Source organism: Eurosta solidaginis, chromosome 4 (assembly GCF_040869045.1).
Source record: "Eurosta solidaginis isolate ZX-2024a chromosome 4, ASM4086904v1, whole genome shotgun sequence".
Classification (NCBI taxonomy): Eukaryota; Metazoa; Arthropoda; class Insecta; order Diptera; family Tephritidae; genus Eurosta; species Eurosta solidaginis.
In genome coordinates this window covers 18,328,480-18,351,279 of record NC_090322.1, presented here as the reverse complement: position 1 = coordinate 18,351,279, position 22,800 = coordinate 18,328,480, and the positions used below count along the sequence as shown (strand labels likewise).

The 22,800-nt window shown below is 40.0% G+C and overlaps 1 protein-coding gene across 2 annotated transcripts in view; it reads right to left on the bottom strand.

Annotated features, from left to right (window-relative positions):
• Positions 1 to 22,800, bottom strand: part of LOC137249180 (zinc finger protein 91-like) — a 218,185-nt gene that overhangs the window by 157,704 nt on the left and 37,681 nt on the right. The gene's annotated exons all lie outside the window — the stretch shown is intronic.

Below are 22,800 nucleotides of genomic sequence, written 5' to 3'. Positions count from 1 at the left end.
TTGCAACCACAGTGATTGGCGATAACCAGCCCAACGGATCAAAGATTTGTGATAAAATACTTCTTTTTGTTATTTTCTTCGGCATTCCCAAATTAATTTTAAACTGGAACTCATCTTTCTTTGGATCCCAGTATAGCCCAAGTGTTTTCACTGCTTCATTTTCTTTTATTTGAATTATTTCATTTTCTCCCATAGTGGTGATATTTTTGGTAATACTGTCGCAATTCGATAGCCATTTCCTCAAATGAAAACCAAATAACTGAAGATGCTTGCTGATTTCTTTCTGGATCATAATACATTGATTAACCGTATCTCCACCAGTCATTAGATCATCCATATAAAAATCTTCCCTTATGATTTTTTGTAGCCAATTGTTTTCACTTGAGCATTTGTTGGCAATATCAAATAATGTACGCACTGCTAAATATGGTGCTGAAGCGGTACCATATGTCACTGTTGTCAACTCGTATTCCTCTATATTATTTGAAGGATGTTCCCGCCACAAAATTCGATGATACACTTGATCTTTCTCCGAAATTTTTATTTGCCGGAACATTTTTTCAACATCTGCTGTGATTACCACTTTCCATAGTCTCCACTTGAGGATGATATCAAACACATCCCTTTGAAGTTTCGGTCCTGTTAACATGATATCGTTTAGGCATTTTCCATTTGAAGTTTTGGCTGACGCATCGAAAACAACACGAAGTTTTGTAGTTAATTTATCCTCGCGTATAACAGCATGGTGTGGCAAATAATACTTCCCATTTACCTTCTCGTTTGCTTTTATCATGTGCCCAATGTTTTGGTATTCGTGAATGAACTCCTTGTAATCATTGCAAAGCTTTTCACTCTTTTTGAATTTAGCTTCCATGGATAGCAACCGAGCAACTGCCTGTTTACGAGAGTCACCCAGCTCCATGTCATCTTTAAATGGAATTTCCACAATGAATCGCCCATCTGCATCTTGTGTAGTGGTTTCCTCAAACTTTTTCAAACACATTTCGTCTTCCACTTTAGCTTCTTCATCCTGTTCTTCCTCTAGCTCCCAAAATCTCTCAAGGTTGGTTACTGCCGATGTGACTTTGCTTGATTTCTTTTGCTTAATTATTCCAGACATAATCCAGCCAAACTTCGTAGCTAGTGCAAGAACTCCATTGTGTTTTTTTTATGCCTTTTTCTATTATTCTGCCAAATATATCACCACCAATCACCATGTCAATTCTATCAGCTTTGTTAAATAATGGGTCAGCAAGAGTGTAGTTTTCCCATTTTTTAAAGTTGAACCTGAAGGATTGATCAGGTTGCGCAGTTGTAAGGGTTGATAAAACTATGGCATCCACTTCTTCGACGTGCTGGCTCAGAAAACGTGGTGTAATTTGCACTTTAATTTTAAACTTCGATTCACCAACCACAACATCTCCTAGACCATGAAGCTTTGTCATCACTTTTTTCTTTAGTACACCTAATATCTGTGCTGCCTCTTCGGAAATTGATGTTATTTGTGACCTTTGATCAATAAGAGCCCTTAATAATATGTGCTCACCATTCGCAGCTTTTGCTCTCACTTGGGCTGTGGCCAGAATTACCGTTGTTAGACCTGCTTTTGTGGACATTGCTGCCTTCTTTTGAACGTTATCGAAATCAAGGAGCTCATGATGACTGCTGAAGTTTCATATTTTACACTTCATATTACTAGCACAAGTTTCTCCTAATTTGTGAAGCAGACATCTGTAGCAGATTTTATTGTCTTTGGCATATTTATGCCTTTCATCCGTTGATATGCTCTTGAAACTTCTGCATTCGGTTATGATATGATTTGGTATTTTGCAGTAAGTACACTGCCTAAATGGTTTCCTCGCGTTGGTTGACGTGTGATTTGCTTTAAATATTTGCTGCTTTCGGATTTTGTAACCTTGCTCCTTTTCGGCTACAGCTTTCAATGTCTGGAAGTGTTGTTCCAGAAAATCTCTAATATCAGATAATGTCTGCACCTCTCTTGTCTTTTTAACCGTTTGTTCATATAATTTGGGTCCATCTTTGTCCAATTTGCGAACTATGACTCGAGCAATAAATGGATCTGCGTTTTCAATTTGTATTCCTAGTGACTGTATTGCGTTAAGGCACTCATTTGTAGTATCGAGCAATTGCCTTACGCTTTCAGCATTGTCACTATTTATGGGCGGCTGATCCATTATCCTATCCCACTGTGTTGTAAATAAAATACGTTTATTATCGTATCTTTGTTTAAGCAGACTCCACGCTGCTTCATAATTTTCGGTTGATATTTGCAGGTGTTGTATTAACCTTGCAGCTTCACCCTTCAAACAAAGGCGAAGGCGTAGCATTTTTTCTGAGCTTGATAATTGCTCATTTTTATGGACCATATCCTGGAACACATTGTAGAAATTGGCCCATTCTTTTATCTCGCCATAAAATATTGGAATTTTTAATTTTTCTAATTCCAAATTAGGGCGATAATTTATTTTTGGCTCTTCTTTCACTAGACATCTTTCCAAATGCCCCAGATTTTCAAAATATTCTGCAAATACCTTGGCATAGGCATCTTCTATTTCAGCATTGTAGTATTTTGAAAAATCATTTGTGTACGCATTTTTGATGTCGATATATAAACTTTCTAAATATTTTATTTGATTATTACCGATCGTGCTCTCGAAGCGCATATCAGTCATTTTGTTTGTTATTGTTTGAATTTTCTTCATGAAAAATTTAATTTTTGGGTCATTTTTACCCATGCTTGTAGTTTGTACTGCTGTTGTTGGTGTTTGTGGCATGCGGTTATCTGCTAAAGAAGTATGCAATCTTCTTGGTTGAAATGACACTTCATCACTAAGGGATTGTTTGAACCCTTGAACTACTTCGTCAATTTGCATTCTTATGGCACTGTATTTATCTTGCGTGAAATAATCCTCATTGCCAACGCCATCCGCCAAAAGTTTCTCGTTGTTGGCGTCCAATTCTTTTTGGAGCTTTTCTATTGCTTTTATCACCTCCTCGGCCTTCGACCTAGTTACTTTTTTTCCTGCAACATTATTGTACATCTGCAGTACTTTTTCACTTATGTCCATCTAGGATTCAAGGACTTTTCCTCTGTTTATTACCATATTGCCTTTTTTTTTTCACTATTCAAAAATAAACACTGAGCACTATTTAACCCATTACAGCATAACGTTCGATATATCGGACATTAATAAAATTAAATTTGTATGCATCAAGTTGGTGGCGTGTGGAGGCTTAAATGGTGTAGTCGAAAGAAAACTATTTCTTCAACAATGGCAACCCTTCGTTTATCGATCTGTCATAAAAAGTTCCCGTTATTTTACATTTTTCAGTATGGCGGACTGCAAGCAGACTTTTTCACGTAAAGGGTAAAATAAATGGTTATATTTATTTGGTATATTTTCAGAAAACTTGTTTAGTGACAAGTGTTTATTAGTGTATAGGTGTGTTAGTAAGCAAAACATAAAAAATTACGAAGTTTGCGTTACTAGGAAACATTTACTGTAGTATTTAGTTGTGACGTCCGATATATCGAACGTTATGCATAGCAGGCTCATAGTTTATTGGTTTGTTGCTTTTTTTCAGATTGACAGTAGATGAAATTTTGAGCCTTTTGGAGCGCGATGATGAAAATACTGACAATGGAAACATTATTTATGTAGAGCCACCAATCGAACTTGAAGGTCAAACCACAGATAAAGACAGTGACAAATCGGATGAAGAGCACGATGGTAATTTGAACCACTTAGGACGTAAATTATTGCAAACTAAGTGCGAACTCCGTCGTTTTCGTACAAATAAAGGATCTAATCAAGATCAGAGTTTGCACGAGACCTCCTCGAGTAGCCAATCCGAGGATGATGCACCACTCTCGATCTTGAAGAAACGGCTACAGCCAGCCAAGAAAAGAAGGGTTGACTTATGGAAGAAAGAAATTCCAAATTTTACTTGTACAGAATTCAGCCCACAAACATCATCAGAAGAGGCTTGTAACTGTAAAACTCCTGTAGATTTTTTAAAATTATTTTTCAATCAGGATTTGATCAAACAAATTGTGGAGCAAACCAATATTTACGCTGGACAGAGGAATAAACAGCTAATGGTTACTGAAGATGAAATTTATGTCATTTTGGGAGGAATGCTACTATCAGGATACGCCAAGTTACCAAATAAGCGACTTTATTTTTCCAGAGACAACGATGTTCCAAAACTGCTTTCCGAAAATATAAGATGTAACAGGTTCGAATCAATACTCCAAAACTTGCACCTCAATGATAATAGCCAAATAGGCTCATCTTCTGACCGACTGTATAAATTGCGTCCATTACTAGATAGCCTCGGGAATTCTTTCCAAAAGCACTACGGCATAGACGAACATTACAGTGTCGATGAAAGCATGATTCCATATTACGGAAAGCACTACGCTAAACAATTTATAAGGGGAAAGCCCATTAGATTTGGATTTAAAAATTGGGCTTTGTGTGTAAGCACTGGATATATGGTTGCCTTTAGTTTGTACACAGGAAGAAGTGCTGAGAAGAAAACTTTTGGGCTGAGAGATGTAGTCCTCACACTTATAGACCTTGGAAAGTTACCATCTAATAATGGGATAAAAATATACTTTGACAATTTCTTTAATTCTCTAAGTTTGATGAAGCACCTCCGAGAAATAGGATTTTATGCAACTGGTACTCTACGAGCTAATCGCTTAGAAAATTGTCCTCTGAAGGATGTAAAAATGTTTAAAGGAGAAGACCGAGGCTACACCGATTACAGGGCGGTCGACGAAGTATTTGTGTGTCGCTGGAAAGATAACAGTGTAGTTACGGTGGTAACCAATTTCGAAAATATTGTAACGAATTTGCTTGCAAATCCTCTTATTTGCAATCCTCTGCTAAGTTCGAATCACTAAACTGTTGAATAAATAACTCCAATTTGTAATAATGCAAAATGGCCTTTATTAAAATACTTCACAATACACTCAAACTGTGCAACGAATAGCTTGCTTAATAACCACACTGATTGATAGCTCAACTCAAACTCTACTATTCAAAATAATACTGCTATTGCTCGCTAGATATCGTCTTAATCGCAACTGCTTGACAACTCAAATCAAACTGAATTACATTTTACTCGCTTGTGCCGCTTTTATAGTTTACGCTGCATACATCTAGGCTCTTCTATTTCCAGAACTTACCAACTATTTCGAGTGTTTATAGTTCTCATATAGTTTCTACTTGTTTACAATTTTCTACTTTTCAGCGTCTCTCAGATGCATGTGAGTTTGTAGTTTACAGTCTCTCGCACACACATAGGCGTATAAGTAAATGCATCTGTGTGTGACATCTCTCGGCTGCCTTATATAAGTGTATACATGATTTGATTATTGACGTGAACATCGCTTAGCATCGCCTTAGTGATGGTATAGCTTAGGGATGCTAATATCCGTGACACTGCCCTCCACCTAAGTCTGATCGTCCCGATCAGACAAATCTCTCGATCTAAACGCTGCTAGCATCGCCAAATGTACCACTCTTCTACTCCGTGGTTTCTCAATGCTTTGTATGCGGTAGATGGTATCACTGATCTTCTTCACAACCTTGTACGGGCCTTCCCAACTGCACCGAAATTTGGATGGAACACCTTTCCGCCGGTGAGGGTTGTATAACAGTACCAAATCTCCCGCCAAGAAACCTTTCGAATTATTTTCCTTGTCGTACCTGTGTTTCATCTTACTACTCATTATCCTGGATCGTTCCCTCGCACTCTGTTGCTTGACCAATGAAGAACTACTTCGCAGAGCTTGCGCTGGACGGATTTCCTTTGCATAATCAGTATCGTTCCGACGCTTCACAACAGTAGTGTGCCTTGGCTTGAAACCACCCTTGCATTCTTTCTTCGTTTCAGTACGTCCGTTAGGGCTTTTCAATGCCAGTGTTTCTCTCACAGGTACCTTCGGTTTTGATTTGTTTGGCCCATTTGTTCCATCAACCTTTACCTTTGAATTTCGTGGCCTTCGTCGAGTCTTCTCCACCAGTACCCGATTACTGCTGAACCCTTTTTCCAAACTAAAGTTAAGTGGCACATCTTGGTTCTCATAACGCATCACCCTTCTCTGCATATCGATCTTGATGTCATGGTCAACCAAGAAATCCACTCCCAATATAACTTCATCAACAATCTCCGCCACAACAAATTTGTGTAGAACCATGACCTTCCCAATCAATACTTCACATATCACTTCTCCCTGAACTTGGTTATACTCGCCAGTGACCGTGCGCAACTTTGCTCCAGGTAACGGTTTTACTCTCCTGTTGACCAAGTCAGATCGGATCAAGGAATGAGATGCGCCCGTATCTACAGTCAGTACTCGTTCTTTGCCATCCACATTCCCTCTGACGGTAAGACTGCTGGATTTCCTTCCAATTTGCGACACAGATATCATAGGACATTCAATAGCCGGGCAAGTTTTCGTTCTTTACATTCGACACGCTCTTGCTTATTTCCGCCAGCTTTCCGTTTACGCCCATCCACATTGCTGGAACTATTAGGACCAAGATCGCAATGACGTGCAATGTGACCTGGGTTGCCGCACTTGAAACATTTAATAACTCCGGCATTCTTCTGTTGTGATCCCTTCAGTGCTTCCAAAATTGTGTCTACCCAATCTGGTCTTTCCACTTCCACACGGCGTGCTTTGAAAACTGGCTTACACAGAAGCGACGCTGTTTCCTGAATCAGAGCTTGTGACACCGTTTCTGCGAATGTGGGTTTTGGGTTTGCATATGTCGCTCGCTTCGTTTCTACGTCCCGTATGCCGTTTATAAAACTCTGGATTTTTATCTGGAAGCGGTTCACCAACTCCATTTGGTATATCTGCCTCCTATACTCAGTTCCGTATCGTCTCTCTAGAGCGCCCATCAATGCTTCATAACAGTTCCGTTCGCCCTCTGGAATGGTTTGTAAAATCTCAGCTGCAGGCCCTTTCAACGCCACGAACAGAGCTGCAACTTTATCTTCATCATTCCAGTTGTTCGCTGTCGACGTCTTCTCAAATCGGAGCTTAAATACCTGGAATGGAACAGAACCATCAAACGTTGGGGATTTTACCTTTGGATTACTCGCTGAAACTGCTGGACGATTAAGTTGCAATTCCTGTATACGACCTCTCAAAGCATCCACCTCTGCCTCAAATTTTTCTTCAAACTGCGTTATTTTCTCGTCTATACGCGCTTCGAGTTTTGATGATATACGCGCCTCTTGCTCTTTCAGTTGTGTTTCCATCTTTGATGTAATCTGTGTCGACATTTCTGAAATACGTGTCTCATGTGATTCCAGCTGGGATGCCATATATGTCTTCTGCTCTTCAAGTTGAGATGACATTTGCGATGACATTTGCTTCAGCACTGCTAGTATCGCGTTAGTGTCTACATTCGGAGTCTCTATCTTCTCTTCCAATTTAGTCGCTGGCTCTTCCACATCGGGATAAAAGACATACTCGTCCACATCAATTCCTTCCAACTCCATTACCTCTCGTAGCCGTGCTTGAAGTTCGATCTTATTGCCGGTTGTATTCAATCCACGGCTCTCCAACTCCTTCTTCAATTGCTGGATCTTCAATTCACTGAACTTTGCCATGTCCTTGTAGTCCTCTGGAATTTATTCAACAATTCCTCCTCTGACACCAATTGTAACGAATTTGCTTGCAAATCCTCTTATTTGCAATCCTCTGCTAAGTTCGAATCACTAAACTGTTGAATAAATAACTCCAATTTGTAATAATGCAAAATGGCCTTTATTAAAGTACTTCACAATACACTCAAACTGTGCAACGAATAGCTTGCTTAATAACCACACTGATTGATAGCTCAACTCAAACTCTACTATTCAAAATAATACTGCTATTGCTCGCTAGATATCGTCTTAATCGCAACTGCTTGACAACTCAAATCAAACTGAATTACATTTTACTCGCTTGTGCCGCTTTTATAGTTTACGCTGCATACATCTAGGCTCTTCTATTTCCAGAACTTACCAACTATTTCGAGTGTTTATAGTTCTCATATAGTTTCTACTTGTTTACAATTTTCTACTTTTCAGCGTCTCTCAGATGTATGTGAGTTTGTAGATTACAGTCTCTCGCACACACATAGGCGTATAAGTAAATGCATCTGTGTGTGACATCTATCGGCTGCCTTATATAAGTGTATACATGATTTGATTATTGACGTGAACATCGCTTAGCATCGCCTTAGTGATGGTATAGCTTAGGGATGCTAATATCCGTGACAATATTACAATGACAACTGCCACGCGCTGGTCTCACGAGAATAAGGCAAAAATTGCACTCCCCCAACCATCTTTAATTTCTAATTACAATAAGTATATGGGTGGAGTGGATAAATGCAATCAGGCAGTTGCAAATTTGCGTACAAGGATGCGTATAAGAAAGTGGTGGTGGCCAATTTTTGCCTATTTCGTAGATGTCACAATTGTGAATGGATCGTTACTTGCGAAAAAAGTTGACTGCAATAAAGACACGGAGTCCTTGTTTGCATTTAAGAGGCATGTAAGTGTGGAGGGAAATCAAAATACAAGTGCCTGAAATGTGAAGTAGCTCTCCATCCGAAGTGTTTCATGGAGTATAATATAAAAAATAAAAAAAAAATAAAAAATAAATGTAAGGCGCGATAACCTCCGAAGAGATCTAAGGCCGAGCTTCTCTTCCAATTTGCGTCGTGCTCCTCTTGATTTTTTCCCTACAAATTGGCCGGACGGGACCTACATATTTTATGCCGACTCCGAACGGCATCTGCAAGGCAGATGAGTTTTCACTGAGAGCTTTTCATGGCAGAAATACAATCGGAGCGCTTGCCAGACACTGCCGAGGGGCGACCCCGCTTAGAAAAATTTTCTTCTAATTGAAAAATCTTATTTCTAAAATTTTGATGTTGCTTTGCCCGGGAGTTGAACCCAGGGCATACGGCGTGATAGGCGGAGCACGCTACCATCACACCACGGAGTATAATATAGCGCCCAATAAATAAATATATGTTTATATAACATTCTTGTACTTATATTTCCTTATTTTCAGTAATATTTTAAATAAATTTTGCTAGAAACCTTAAAACTTGTTTATTTCTCATGAAATAGTTTAAGGTCCCGGTGTGCATAGCGTTCGATAAATCGGACGGGTCGTTTACAACAAACTACAGACAAATGTGTAACTTCTCTCTCACTACTTGATAAATGTGATCTCTACAACCCGCAATTTTCACTGAAATTAATTATAAGTATATGGATAAACTTTATGCACTAATGGGTTAAAACACTTCACTTTTTATTTTGACTTGTTTTTCTCCAAAGGAATCGTTGGAGGAAATTGGTTTGGTCGCCCGGTTGACCTTGCTGTGCCTCGACTCACAGCTGATGTATTCCTTGGATTGATTACAAATCACTTTAATTTGGTATAATTTTTCATATTATACAGCTTATTTCCACATTCGTTGGAGCTCAATTTGGCGGCTCGTATGGACCAAATGTTGAGGGGTAAATAAAAGTAATGTTGTCGTTTGAGAATATTTTTTAATTCTGACTTGTAAAGTTATTTACAATAGCTTATAAAGAAAATCTTAAAAATATGTTCCTAAAACTAATTATATGTGTATGTGTGATTGTTTATATGTATGATGATAGAGATTCATTTATTATTTGATTAATGCTAGCCTCTTGATTTTTATAATCGTGATGTGGGCATTTGTAGCATTTACAAGTAGGCAAACATTTTAAACCTAAGATAAGAAACGTATCTTGTGTTTGGCTATAAATGTCAGACAGTAAAATGATTTAGGTATACAGTGGACCCTCGGTTAATGAACGCCCCGCATAACGAACATTTCGCATAACGAATACATTTTTTTGGGAAAAAAGTTTCGCTTTACGAACGAAGTCTCGCATAACAACCTAAACAGGGGAAACCCCGAATTCACATTATTGGGCTGTCTGCGTTTAGCTTTTGCTTCATAGTTCAGAATTTTGTTTTATTTTAGTGCAGAATTGTTCGTAAAATTAACAAGACGTGTTGAAACATACAAATTTTTTATTTTTAATTTTGCTTTTATAAAAATTGCAAAATAACTAACATAAAATGCCCTCAAAAAAAAATTCGGAAAAGGAGAAAAATACAAGGACCAAAATAACTATTGAAATGAAACTCAAGATCATTCAAAAACATAAAGGAGGTTTGGGTGTGGCTGATTTAGGACGTGCGTTCAACTTGTCGAAATCAACGATTTCTACTATCCTCAAGAATCAGGACAAGCTTGAGGTGCTAAACGCTTCAAAGGGAGTATCAAGAGTTTCTTCGCAACGACCACAAATTCTCGATGATGTTGAAAGATTGCTTTTGATATGGATTAACGAAAAGCAAATGCAAGCTGACACAATTTCGCAGAATATAATTTGTGAGAAGGCTAAAACGATATTCACTACTCTGATTGAAAAGTCGCCAGGAACATCAACAGCAAGAAGGGAAGACTTCAAAGCAAGTAAGGGGTGGTTCGAGAATTTCAAAAAACGTACTGGTATTCATAGCGTTATAAGGCATGGTGAAGCAGCAAGCTCAGACGCTAAGGCTGCCGAGAGTTATGTAGGCGAATTCAAGAAGCTTGTGGATACTGAGGGTTACTTGCCCCAGCAGGTGTTTAATTGCGACGAAACGGGTCTTTTTTGGAAAAAGATGCCCAAGCGAACATACATAACAGTAGAGGAGAAAGCAATGCCCGGCCATAAGCCAATGAAAGACCGCCTTACTCTGCTTTTTTGTTCCAATGCAAGTGGCGACTTGAAAATAAAACCGCTACTTGTCTATCATTCAGAGAATCCACGTGCCTTCAAAAAGCATAATGTTGACAAGAGTAAGCTAAATGTCATGTGGAAGTCGAACAGTAAAGCTTGGGTGACACGTGTTCTTTTTACTGAGTGGATCAATAATGTTTTTGGCCCCTCTGTGCTGAAATATTTGATTGAGATGGATTTGCCTCTTCGTGTCCTGCTTATTATGGATAACGCTCCTTCACATCCACCAAGTTTACAAGATGAACTCATTGAAGAGTTTAAATTCATCAAAATTCACTTTTTGCCACCTAATACAACCCCATTGCTTCAGCCCATGGATCAGCAAGTGATTTCTAACTTCAAGAAGCTTTACACAAAAGAACTTTTCCAGCATTGCTTTGACGTGACTGAAAAAACAAATCTTACTCTAAAAGAGTTTTGGAAAGATCACTTCCACATTGTTGCCTGTCTCAAAATTATTGATAAGGCATGGAAAGGCGTTACTAAGAGAACACTCGAATCTCCCTGGAAAAATCTTTGGCCCGACCGCTTTGCCGAATGCACATTTGAAGGACTCGACGCAGTATCTACGGATCCAATAACCAACGAAATAATATTTTTGGCTGACCGTATTGGGCTAGAGGTGGATGGAAATGACATCGCTGAACTTGTGGCAGAGCACAGTGAAGATCTGACTACCGACGAGCTTATAGAATTGCAATGTGATTTACAACAAGATGTTAAGAAGCAAACTTTATCAGACGAGGAGATAACCGAAGAACAGCAACCGTCTAGTGCAATCAGAGAAATGCTCAAAGCATGGGAGTTTGTGGCATCATACGTTAAAAAGCATCACCCCAGTCAGACAGCGGCAGTACGTGCAACAGAATTATTCAACGATAATGCTGTGTCCCATTTTGAACAAATTTTGAAGGGACGTCAGAAACAAACGACTCTAGACAGTTTTTTGCTTAATGTAGATTAATAATGCTAGGTACTAGGTTTCTTTCAATAAAAATTCAAATTGAAACATATAAGACTGTATTTTTTTTCGACCTGGAACGCATTATTTTAGTTTACATTGATTCTTATAGGAATAATGGTTTTGCTTAACGAACGTTTTGCATAACGAGCAAGATGCTAGAACCAATTGTGTACGTTAACCGAGGGTCCACTGTATTTGTATATGTATGTAAACATTTGTAATTTTTATGTGTTGTGAACGAAGTGATCGTTTTGCTAAATATATGTATGTACATGTGTTTGTTGGAAATATCAGTTTACGTGTCAATATTACTTCTCAAAAATATCTACGGATTATATTACTAATATTTGTTCACATGTGTATATGCATGTTCAATTTTTATTTGAACAACCTGGAAGGGTCCTCCCTATCCCAAGTCTCAAAAGGTGGACCGCCAATTACCTGTCTGGTCGGCAAGCATCGATACAATTCAGGAACATAACATCCAAACCAAGAAAAATTAAACAAGGGGTACCGGTACCTTCACCACCAGAAGAGTCACTATCGTATCCTACGTCGATTACCGCACAATAATGGCCACAGGCCCAGACCCACACATCGATGAGCTTTGTAATAAAATAAACAGCTATCTCCCTGATCTCTCCAGTTCTTTCGCCTCGCGAAAGCTGACATTGTCACCGAATAAATTATCGGCGACCTTATTTACAACATGGACGCGCTAAATGTCGACCATTTTGAACATCCACGTCTATGGCATTACGCTACCGACTGTTTTACACCCAAAAATCTTGGGAGTAACGTTTGATCAGGATTTACATTTCGGAGACCATGCAACCGCAATTGTTCCTAAAACCCAGACCCGTAATAAAATCCTCAAATCTCTTTCCGGTAGCACTTGGGTAAAGACAAAGAAACGATTACTACTTACAAAGCAATTGCCCTGCCGATTGCATGCTACGCGTCCCCGATATGGTCGCCAAGCCTAAAGGTTACTCACTGTAAAAAAATGTATACATTTTGTATGTCGGGGTTGATTCTGGATAGGTAAGAGTTTAGCCTGTTACAGTATCCAGAACGAAGTTGAGCTAGAGTGACTCGCGTTTCCCTGGGGAGTATGCGTTCCTCTTCCGCAAGTTTTGGGTACTGTTCTTTGAGTACTGGATTCACCGCGGAATTCCTGGCATAAAGGTCCGACGCCTGTTTGTGGAGTTTTGAAGTGGCTTTACGACATTTTCCATAATTGATTGTTACTAGAAAAGTGTGTGCACACTCAGCAAAGGCTGCATTCATTTGAATGCTTAATTTGTGTTGAAAAATGTTTGTGTTTCATTCAATTACTTCATTCCTTCTTCGAATGAGTTCAGGAGTGCAGTCTTTTTTCCATTACTGAATGAAGAATGGGTTGATTTTTAAGCCACATTACTTAGCAAGGAATGATAGAATGAAGAGCAAGCATTCTTAAATCAATGATTTAAAATTTCAAATGATTGCACAGTTTTACAGCTCTGGATGGTTCAAGTTTTTCGCAAAACAGTTTATTTTAGTTGTGTTTTTATCCACAAAATTTTCAAACTAAAAACCATGATGAAATGAATATTCAGGTGTTCTCATCCCGTTGACGTTTTCCCTTATTCTGGCAAGTTCGGCATGCGTAATTTAGAGGCTTGTCTATCATACATAACTGCCTTTGAATTATACTACGATCGGAGTAAATTTTACTATACGTTTAGAAATATAATAACTATGTAAGCCGCTACCAGAATTTTTTAGACATAAATATAAATGTAACTTTGTATTCCCCAAAAGATTATATATAAAATATACAATTTTTCAGAAAACTTAATTGTTGAGGAAATTTGTACGAAAAATTTAGCAATAAAAATTTAGCAAATAAAGAAAAAACGGCCGAATGTCTAAAAAACCTATCCAAATACAAACTGGCTCGCATGATGGAATTATAGAAGGTGGCGGATGGAAGCAGTTTCTCGCTCTAACGTCGCCATCTTGAACGCTCTTACAAATAAGAATGTGGCCGCTTTACAAAACTACTTTTTTATGCAGAGGAAAATATGTATGTAAAACTATACAAATCGTTTTTTTCTGAAAAAATATACAACGGCATTACTTTTTTTCTCAAGTTCAGTTTTGTGTTTACTTTTATATGATTCAAACGTATGACAATTCTCATATAACAAAATTATTAAAACTAGCATATTTTCGGCATTAAATGATAGTAGGTTAGGTTAGGTTGAACTGGCCGGTCCATGAGGACCTCACATAGACTGAATAAGTTCGTGGTGTTACCAGAAGTTTGTTTTAACGACCAAACTGAAAAACCCTATCAAAAACCAGGACCTATGTTATAAAATAACTCCGTCCTCTTGACAAATACTAGAAGCTTCCTAGGATTTAAGCGACTTGCTGCTTCTAAATCTTACAGCTGTATCACTCCTAATAGCTGGAGTCTTAGCCTGGCAGCGCAGGGCAAGAGCACAGAACGTGCTCGATCGTTTCCTCCTCCAGCCCGCACTTCCTACATCTGCTATCACTGACCAAGCCTAATTTAAAGGCATGTGACGCCAGAAGGCAGTGTCCAGGCAGAATACCCGTCATGACTCTACAGTCTTCTCTTTTTAATGATAGAAGCAACTTTGTTAGTCTAAGGTTGTAAGACCTGTACATAATCTTCGACACTTTACAGCCCCGCGCTTGAACCCACGCCTTTCCTGCTTGGTCGATCATGTACACCTCTCGCCTTCGCTTAATTTCGCCCAGTCTAATTGGGGCGTCTACGGAGCAAGCTTCAAGGGATGCGCCCTTTTTGGCTAATTCATACGCTTTTTCATTCCCATCTATTCCCATATGCCCTGGGACCCAATATAGATGTATGCTTCTCCCTGTCCTGATTCTCTCCAGGGACTGCTTACACTCTAAGACGCATTTAGATGCTGTGGTATGCAATTATTGCCTTAATTGCTGCCTGACTGTCAATATAAAAGTTAACACGATTGCCGCTTGGGCTATTTTCTTCCGGGGTTTCTACTGCTTTGGTTACGGCTACTATTTAAGCTTGGAAAACGCTACAGTAATCCGGCAGCCTGTAGGATCTGTTTATTTCCGGATCAGCACAGTATACCGCAGACCCTACTCCTTCCACTACTTTGGAACCATCTGTGTACACATGTATCTCTTCGTCCGCCATTTAAGCACCCTTGCGCCAACCGTCCACCTCTATCGTGGCCTTAAGATCGCCCTCGAAGCGCAGATAGGGAATCAGGTAGTCTGTTCGTCTTGTGATTGATGACGCTATACTACTATGGCCGTATGGTCGGCGCTCAAGCTGCCCCGAGGCACCGAGCCTGGTTGCAGTTGTTAACGCTATGTTCTTTGCTACCAGGGCTACAGGTGGAATGTGCAGAATGGCAAACAGTGCAGCTGTCGGGGTTGTTTTCAGGGCTCCCGTAATGCTAAGCATTGATAGTCTGCATACCCCCTCTAATTTTTTGAGGTAGGTTGCTTTTTGTGTGGCTTTCCAACAAACAAGAACTCCATAGTATAGGATAGGGCTTACAATCGCTGTAAAAACCCAATGAGAAAGAGAAGGCGATAAGCCCCACGTGCACCCCAGCATTCTTTTACATGCATAAAGTCCGTTGAAGCCTTCTTCACCCTCTCCTCCAGCTTCCATGGCATCTTACTATCTAGGATGATTCCTAGATACTTTGTGCAAGGTTTCTCCTGTAGGGTCACCCCTCCTAACTTAGGCCTGATCCAATTTGGGACCTTGTACCTCTTTGTAAACAAGACCATATCCGTCTTATCCGCGTTGACTTTCAACCCGACATTTGATGCCCTGGTATGAATATCCCGAAGCGCCAGATCCATCAAAAAGCTAATCGTTGGAAGGCACTTTCCACTTATGACAATTGGAACGTCATCCGCGTAAGCCGTAAGTTTTACGGGTCCCTCATCAAATCGCCTAAGCAGTTGGTTGATGACCAGCGTCTACATCAGAGGTGATAGCACCCCTCCCTTCGGCGTTCCCCTGTCCATTGATTTCGTGGCATCGTACAATCCCCATTGTGATGTAATCTTCCTGCAATTTAACATGCAGCCGATCCATCTGGTTAAGTCTGGATGTACTTCAATGTAATTAAGACCATCCATAATCGCCCATTTAGAGACATTATTGAAAGCCCCGGCAATGGAAGACTCCTAGAGCATATTCCTTATATTCCAGGGATTTCTCTACGCTTATAACCACCCTACGCAATGCGGTGTCTACCGACTTGCCTTTGGTGTACGCATGTTGTGTTGTGGAGAGCAGCTTTTCATCCACGTTGGACTTTATGTACACATCTATCAGCCTCTCAAAGGTTTTGAGCAGAAATGATGTTAAGCTAATGGGTCTATAATCTTTGGCATACAAGTGACCGATCTTTCCCGCCTTTGGTAGGAAAGCTACAGGAGCAGTTCTCCAAGAGTGCGGTACATGATTCAGTCTTATGCACCCATCGAATATTATTTTAATCCATTCCACGACCTTCCTACTTGAGACATGTAGCATGGCCGGGAATATACCTGGGTCCGGCAATTTAAACTTAGAAAACGTCTTCACTGCCCACTCGATCTTGGTATCGGTTACCAGCCCGGCACTACCCGCTCCGTGATCGAAGTGTGAGTGCTGTCTGCTGCCTCTTCTAAACCATCTCCCTATGGGAAATGTGTATCGAAAAGCACCTCAAGGGATTCCTCACTCTTACGTGACCATTCCCCGTTCTCTTTCTTTATTAGTCCCTAGACTATATTTCCCTTTGCTAGGACTTTTCTCAACCGTGCTGTTTCGCTGGAGCACTCTATGTCCGTACAGGAACTTTTCCATGAGATTCTCTTCGCCCTGGAAATTTCACGCTTGTAGATCCTCAGTAGATCCCTGTACTCGTCCCGACACGCTTCGCTTTCCGCGGTCTTTGCTAGCTTAAACATTTCTTTTACCTGTCTTCTTAGAAAACTCAGCTCATTGCTCCACCATGGCGGCTTTGCTTTTCCTCTGAATCTTCTTAGAGGGCAAGCTTTGTTATACGCAGTCATAAGCGTCCTAGTTAGGAATTCATTAGACTCCTCCAGTCCTTCCGCATTGGAAACCTCTTTGGGTTGTCCCAGTTTCGTTTCTACCTGTTTCTGGAATTTATTCCAGTTTGTTGACCTAGGGTATCTAAAGGTTCGTCCCTTCTCTACCCTCTTTAGGGGGATGCTGAAGCTGATATACGCATGGTCGGAGAAGGATGGTCTATCAAGAACCATCCAATCATACCTTGATATATCACGTTCGGAGCTCAGTGTAATATCCAAAACATTGCTGGATGTTGGACCAATGTATGTAGGGATATTTCCCCTGTTGGCTTTAGGAGGAGTTCGCTCGACGCCACTTTACTGTGTTGGAAGTTTATCTATAGGACTCGCAGCACCATTGGGCTGTTTGTCCCCCTCCAGCACCTTCGTCGTGACGTCGTCGTCGTCCCCTTGCCCTTTGGGTTTAGAGCGTTCGAAGCCCCCTTCAGCCCCTTGTAACTGTTGTGCCGGGTGTTTCTCTGCGCGACTCACAGCACCATCTGGCTGTTGGTCCTCTTCCAACACCTTCGTCGGCTACCTCCACCTGTCTTTTTTCCCTTAGGCGTTTGAGGTCCTTTTCGGCTTCGCCCACTTCCACGTGTTAGGATTTTTATCCTCGGAACTTCTTTTCCTCAGTCGCGTATAAATTTTTCCTGTACCCCAGGACATTTTGCTAAGCTGCGTGAACTATATATGCTCTGCCAGCTTGTTTATTTGGAAGATGTAGAACTGACCTTCCTCCGTAGGCCGAGATACAGTAAGTACCTTCCAATCTTGTGTCGGTATGTTCGGATTCTGATTCTGCAGAAGTCGCAGTCCATACCTTAACTTTTGGTACCGTGGGGATTTGCGCTTTATCCACCACCTCAAACTGCGCGTTCGTGCCTTGCCTTTGGAGGTTTGGAACCACTTCCTCCAGCCAACGCAAGCTCGCGATGATGTCGCACGATATCATCTTCACACCATTATACCATCCCCCCAATCAAAGGTTGGAAGGGGCTTACTTGGTTCTTCCCGCATCATCTTAAGCATTAAGCTAATAAGTTCCCTTTTTACAGATCTCCACCTTTCAGTAGTCATCTGTCCGAAAGGACTGCTACGATCAACCAGCGCCACAGTCAGTGACTGCTTTTCCACATCACTCATCTTCTCGGGAAAAGCCGGAGTCTTAGTGTTAACTCCCTTTGGCACCTCCGAGAAAGCGGGGTCTTAGCTTAAACTCCCGTTAGCACCTCCGAGAAAGCCGGAGTCTTAGCGATATCTCCCTTTGGCTTACTCCTACTTCCGTAGTTGGAACTTCCCTCTGACAGCTTTCGAGGTAGTTGCTACCTCGCTATTGGGGCCCATCTGTTTACAGTTTTGGGCCTACTTGTCTTGTCTATGCAACTACCCTGCCTCGCGGCTCTGGGACTGGGTCCTTTCTGCCTCTTGAAAGCAGGTTTGTCGCCTTCCGCCGAACGTTGCCTCTTAATTCTGCCATTCCACGCTTCTTCCTCCTCGTATCGGTTGCAGAACCGAGGGTTTCTAGAAGCAAACCTTTTGAACTGCCTTCGACCTACTTCTACCGCCTCATGGGCCCATTCCAAGCGCTCGATCTCCACTTCTGTTGGGTCGACCACTGCTCCCAGGCGTTGGAGAATTCTTAGTGCTGCACGGTACTGCGAGAGAGCTCTTTTACTTCCTCTGCTCCGTACCCTTCTCCACTCTTCTACTCCGTTTTCATTTGTGTGCTTTTCCAACACGGAGTTCATTGAATCAGCACTACCCTCGCTCCCCGAGTCCGGCGCATCGCTTAATGCGTATTCGTCGCCCTTGGCTTGCGACTCAGTCCTCCTCTTATCATCTTCCTTATTACAATTTGGTAATGAGTCGTTCATCTTGGTCGTACGACCACCTGCCCGACAAGGCGGGCTCAGCGGTCCAGTATTATATACGGGGAAATAACCGTCAGCCACAGCAGCGCCCCTTACTGCGGTAAGGCCATCAATACTTCCCGAGGTGCCCTGGTATCGGGAAGGCTCCGTTCGAATACAGCCGAATTTATCCCCTGGCTGCAAATCGTCCAATAGGTACGATCCGCATAACACCCTGGATTAGGGGGTTGGCAGTTCTTGGTCACCGACAACCCGCCGCCCTCCTATGAGGCGAAACGGCGTAGATGTCAGTCCTAAACAGCTCCGCCTCATAGTCGGGCGCTATGGAGACCGGCTACGCCCTCACACCAACGACAAGGTGCCTACCCTAGTGAGGGTAAATGATAGTAAGATGTAGCAAATTTTTTAAATGCATGACCTCAAATAATAGATGTTCAAACCTGATGTTCTTTATTGAGCATTTTGATACCACCCTTAAATCGGATAGCAAAAAACTGGCCTATGTTCGGGACGTAACGCTCCCTGGGGCTAAGCTCTCACAGGGAATATGGGTGCCCTTTTCCTCTCAACTGTCCTCACTACAGCTCTTACACCTAGCGTTGAAGGGATTTCCATACTTTCCGTGTGTAGGCTAAACAGCCTTGCCCTGTGATTGTGGATGTGATCCTTAATATCTCTTTTCTAAATATAATCAGTAGAAACTTCTATTTTCTGATCGTAATTAAATTTAATTGTTGGTTTTATACGAGTCCGTAGTAACCAATTGCGGGTTTCTTGAGATTGGTAAGTATGTCACTATTGATGAATATAGCCTCAGAGATGTCTACCGTTACACTTGTCTTTGGTCAACCATTTTCCGTTGCCGTCAATGTTCCTGTGAACGGGTAATCAATTGAGAGGTGGGCGCATTAAATTACACTTTTGTATAGTAAACCGATTAATGTACAAGTCATCCACACATGATGGTCATTCCAGATGAATGGCTATCAGAAGCTTGTGTGGAGGAGATGGTATAACCTAGAAGGCTGAACTTGGTCATATCAATTCGTTTTCGAGATACTCCTGCTAATACCTTAATGGCACTAGCCAGAATGTACCGGATCTATACCCGGAAAAGGACTATCAACACCGACAAAGTTACCCAAAACCTTCGGGAATATCGTTTATCGTTAAGACAAAAGCAAAAACAATGTATGATATGTAATATGGATGTAATGTTGTTTAAAACAACGCTCTTCATGCACATGCCTGTCCAATGCATTGTAGAATAATGGAAAATTTGTAGCACCTCACTTAAAATCTGTACTACCAGCGAAGGCTTGGATAGATGTGTAGTTTGGTGACCGATAATCCCTTTAGCTCCGAACCCCTGCCTGCAGTTGACCGGAGCGTCGAATTGTAATGCTGGGTGACCAACAATGAATCTTCTCACAGCGGAAACTTCTCAGGTTTACGGGATAAAGACTGAAATTCAGAACTTCAAGTTATATCCAACGTAATATATACACCTGTCGTCGTCTTGTTCGTCTTGTTGTTAAATTTTTCCACCACTCCGCTGGAAGCAACAGTTGGAAAACGATTTAAACTCCCTTGGTGTGACCAATTGGCACCAGCTGGCAGAGCGAAGAAGCGGCTGGCGCACCTTGTTGGATGGCCATAACCGTTTAAACGGTTAAGCTCCAATTAAGTGAGTTATACTACAGGACATTATTATTATTATTATTATTATTATTATTATTATTATTATTATTATTATTATTATTATTAATAAGTCATTGGACAAAAATCTTTATAGACTATAGAATCTAAGAAAGTATTACATACAGCTTAATTGTAATTAAAATATACAGCTTAAAAAGCGGAATTGAAAATTATCAAAAAATCGGCTCTTGGAAGCGAAAAAACAAGAGGGACTTTTTTACTTAGTACATTGAACTCACAAGTAGCGCGATTAACAGGAGCATAACTAGCATAATTTGTTCTGAAGTTATCTCCATAGAAAAGAAAGAAATTCCGAAGGTCGTTGAGGAACATTAAAGCGAATCCTTTCTAACAGATCAGGACAGTCAATAACCCCCTTAATCACATTGTACACAAAAGTTAAACAGAGTATACATCGCCGACTATCAAGTGACTTGAGACCTCAATACGAAAAATGACCCTCAAACGCTCCAAAACCAGGAGTACGATCTATAGTCTTGTCGAAGAACTCTTTCAGCATAAAATTTAAATAATTTTTTTTTTTTTTGCAAACATTTTTTGACATGAGTAAAGTCTTTACTTTCAGATTATTGACATCGATATCAAAGCACGTCTTTTGAAACCTTTTTACGACATTTTTGGCAGTCGACCTCTATCCTAGAGTATTACCAACAAAATCGATAAGCTGCAAACGTTTCAAAAATCAATAAAGCAAACTTAATTTCATAGTTTTTATTATAAAATTGCATTAAAATCAAGCTACATCTATATTCTATCATTATTTCAAAAGTATTAATTTAAGTGCTATTTCAAAAGGGACCCTCTTGTATGTCCCCATTCTCGTGTGCTTCCAAAATACAACCCGGAGCTCACTGGGGCTAAGGGCGTTCGATATGACAGCTGTCAAATCTTCCGTCACCTTCTATCTTTACATTATGCTGGCTCGTTTGTTTTTAATGAACTAGATTGTATTTTTCTTGTATTTCGTTAGTTTTCTGAAATATAGTTTACACACTTGTACCAGTACAACAGTAAATATTATTAAGAAGGAGAGCGAAAAAAATCGTAAGAGAAAATACAGAAAAAATAAAAAGAAAATAAAATAGTGTCATATAGGTATAAAACTTGAAATGAATGCATACTTTTTTCTCCATTCATAAATAAATCCTTTTTCCACAAGGTTACTTCTTTGTATACTTTCATAGCTTACAGATATGTTAAAAAATTTAGGAGTTGGGTGCAAAAAGACGTACAAAGGGTCAATGGAAATAATCAGGTACGGAAAATAATAATTTTTTTTTTCGGAGTCGAAAAAGTCCTGGTCAAAAAATTGTCCTAGGTGAAAATGTTTGAGTTCCGAGGTATCCCTATAGCAATATGTCGAATCATGCATCCTTTTTATTTTTCGAACTTTTTCCATACAAGTCCACATATAAAAGTAGAATCTCTATTTTTTTTTTTTTTTTTGAGTCCGGTAGAACCTGTTAAACTCGGACTTTTAAAAATCAAATAAATAACAAAGAAACGGCTTATCCTTATACTTTTATTTTGGCCTTAAAAAATAAAAGTCCGTATTTAACTTTTATTTCCTTCCCCTGGAAATAATAGCCCCACCTTCTAATTATTGAAGTAGTTTATTATAAAACTATTGTTTGGTTTCCTTTTTAGGTATATCTCGCGGATAACTTACTTATATAAAAGCACAGGGCTCTTGATTATATAAAGTATTTGAAAAACATGAAGATGTTGTAACGAATTTTGGGAAATTCTTATTGTTTTGGACCTTCTCCTATCGTTCGAATCTCTGAACTGTCGAATAAATAACTCCAATATTCAGTATTGCAAAATGGTCTTTATTTAGACTACTTTGGGAGAAGTACTTTACACTTACAATAATACTTCACTAATAGCGTGTTTAAATCAAACTGATTACACTGGATCACAAATTCCAATTCTTTTTCTGCACCAGAGACGCCATTATGAAATTCATATGTAAAATCACCCCCTTATTCCGAAAATCGAGGTTATTTTTAATTCTATGGTAACGTTTTTGAGATATTTACGAATAACGGTATTTTCCAAAAAAAAAAAATTGGGTCCACTTAATCATATATATCTCAAGAACGAATTGAGCAATTCCAAAACGGAACGGACTTTTAAAAGGTAATAAAATTTGCTATAAACTGTGCATACAACACTTGTTGCTAGGCCCTGCCGATTCAAAGATAACGAACAATCATTACGGATTTTTTTTGTAAAATATAAAAAAAT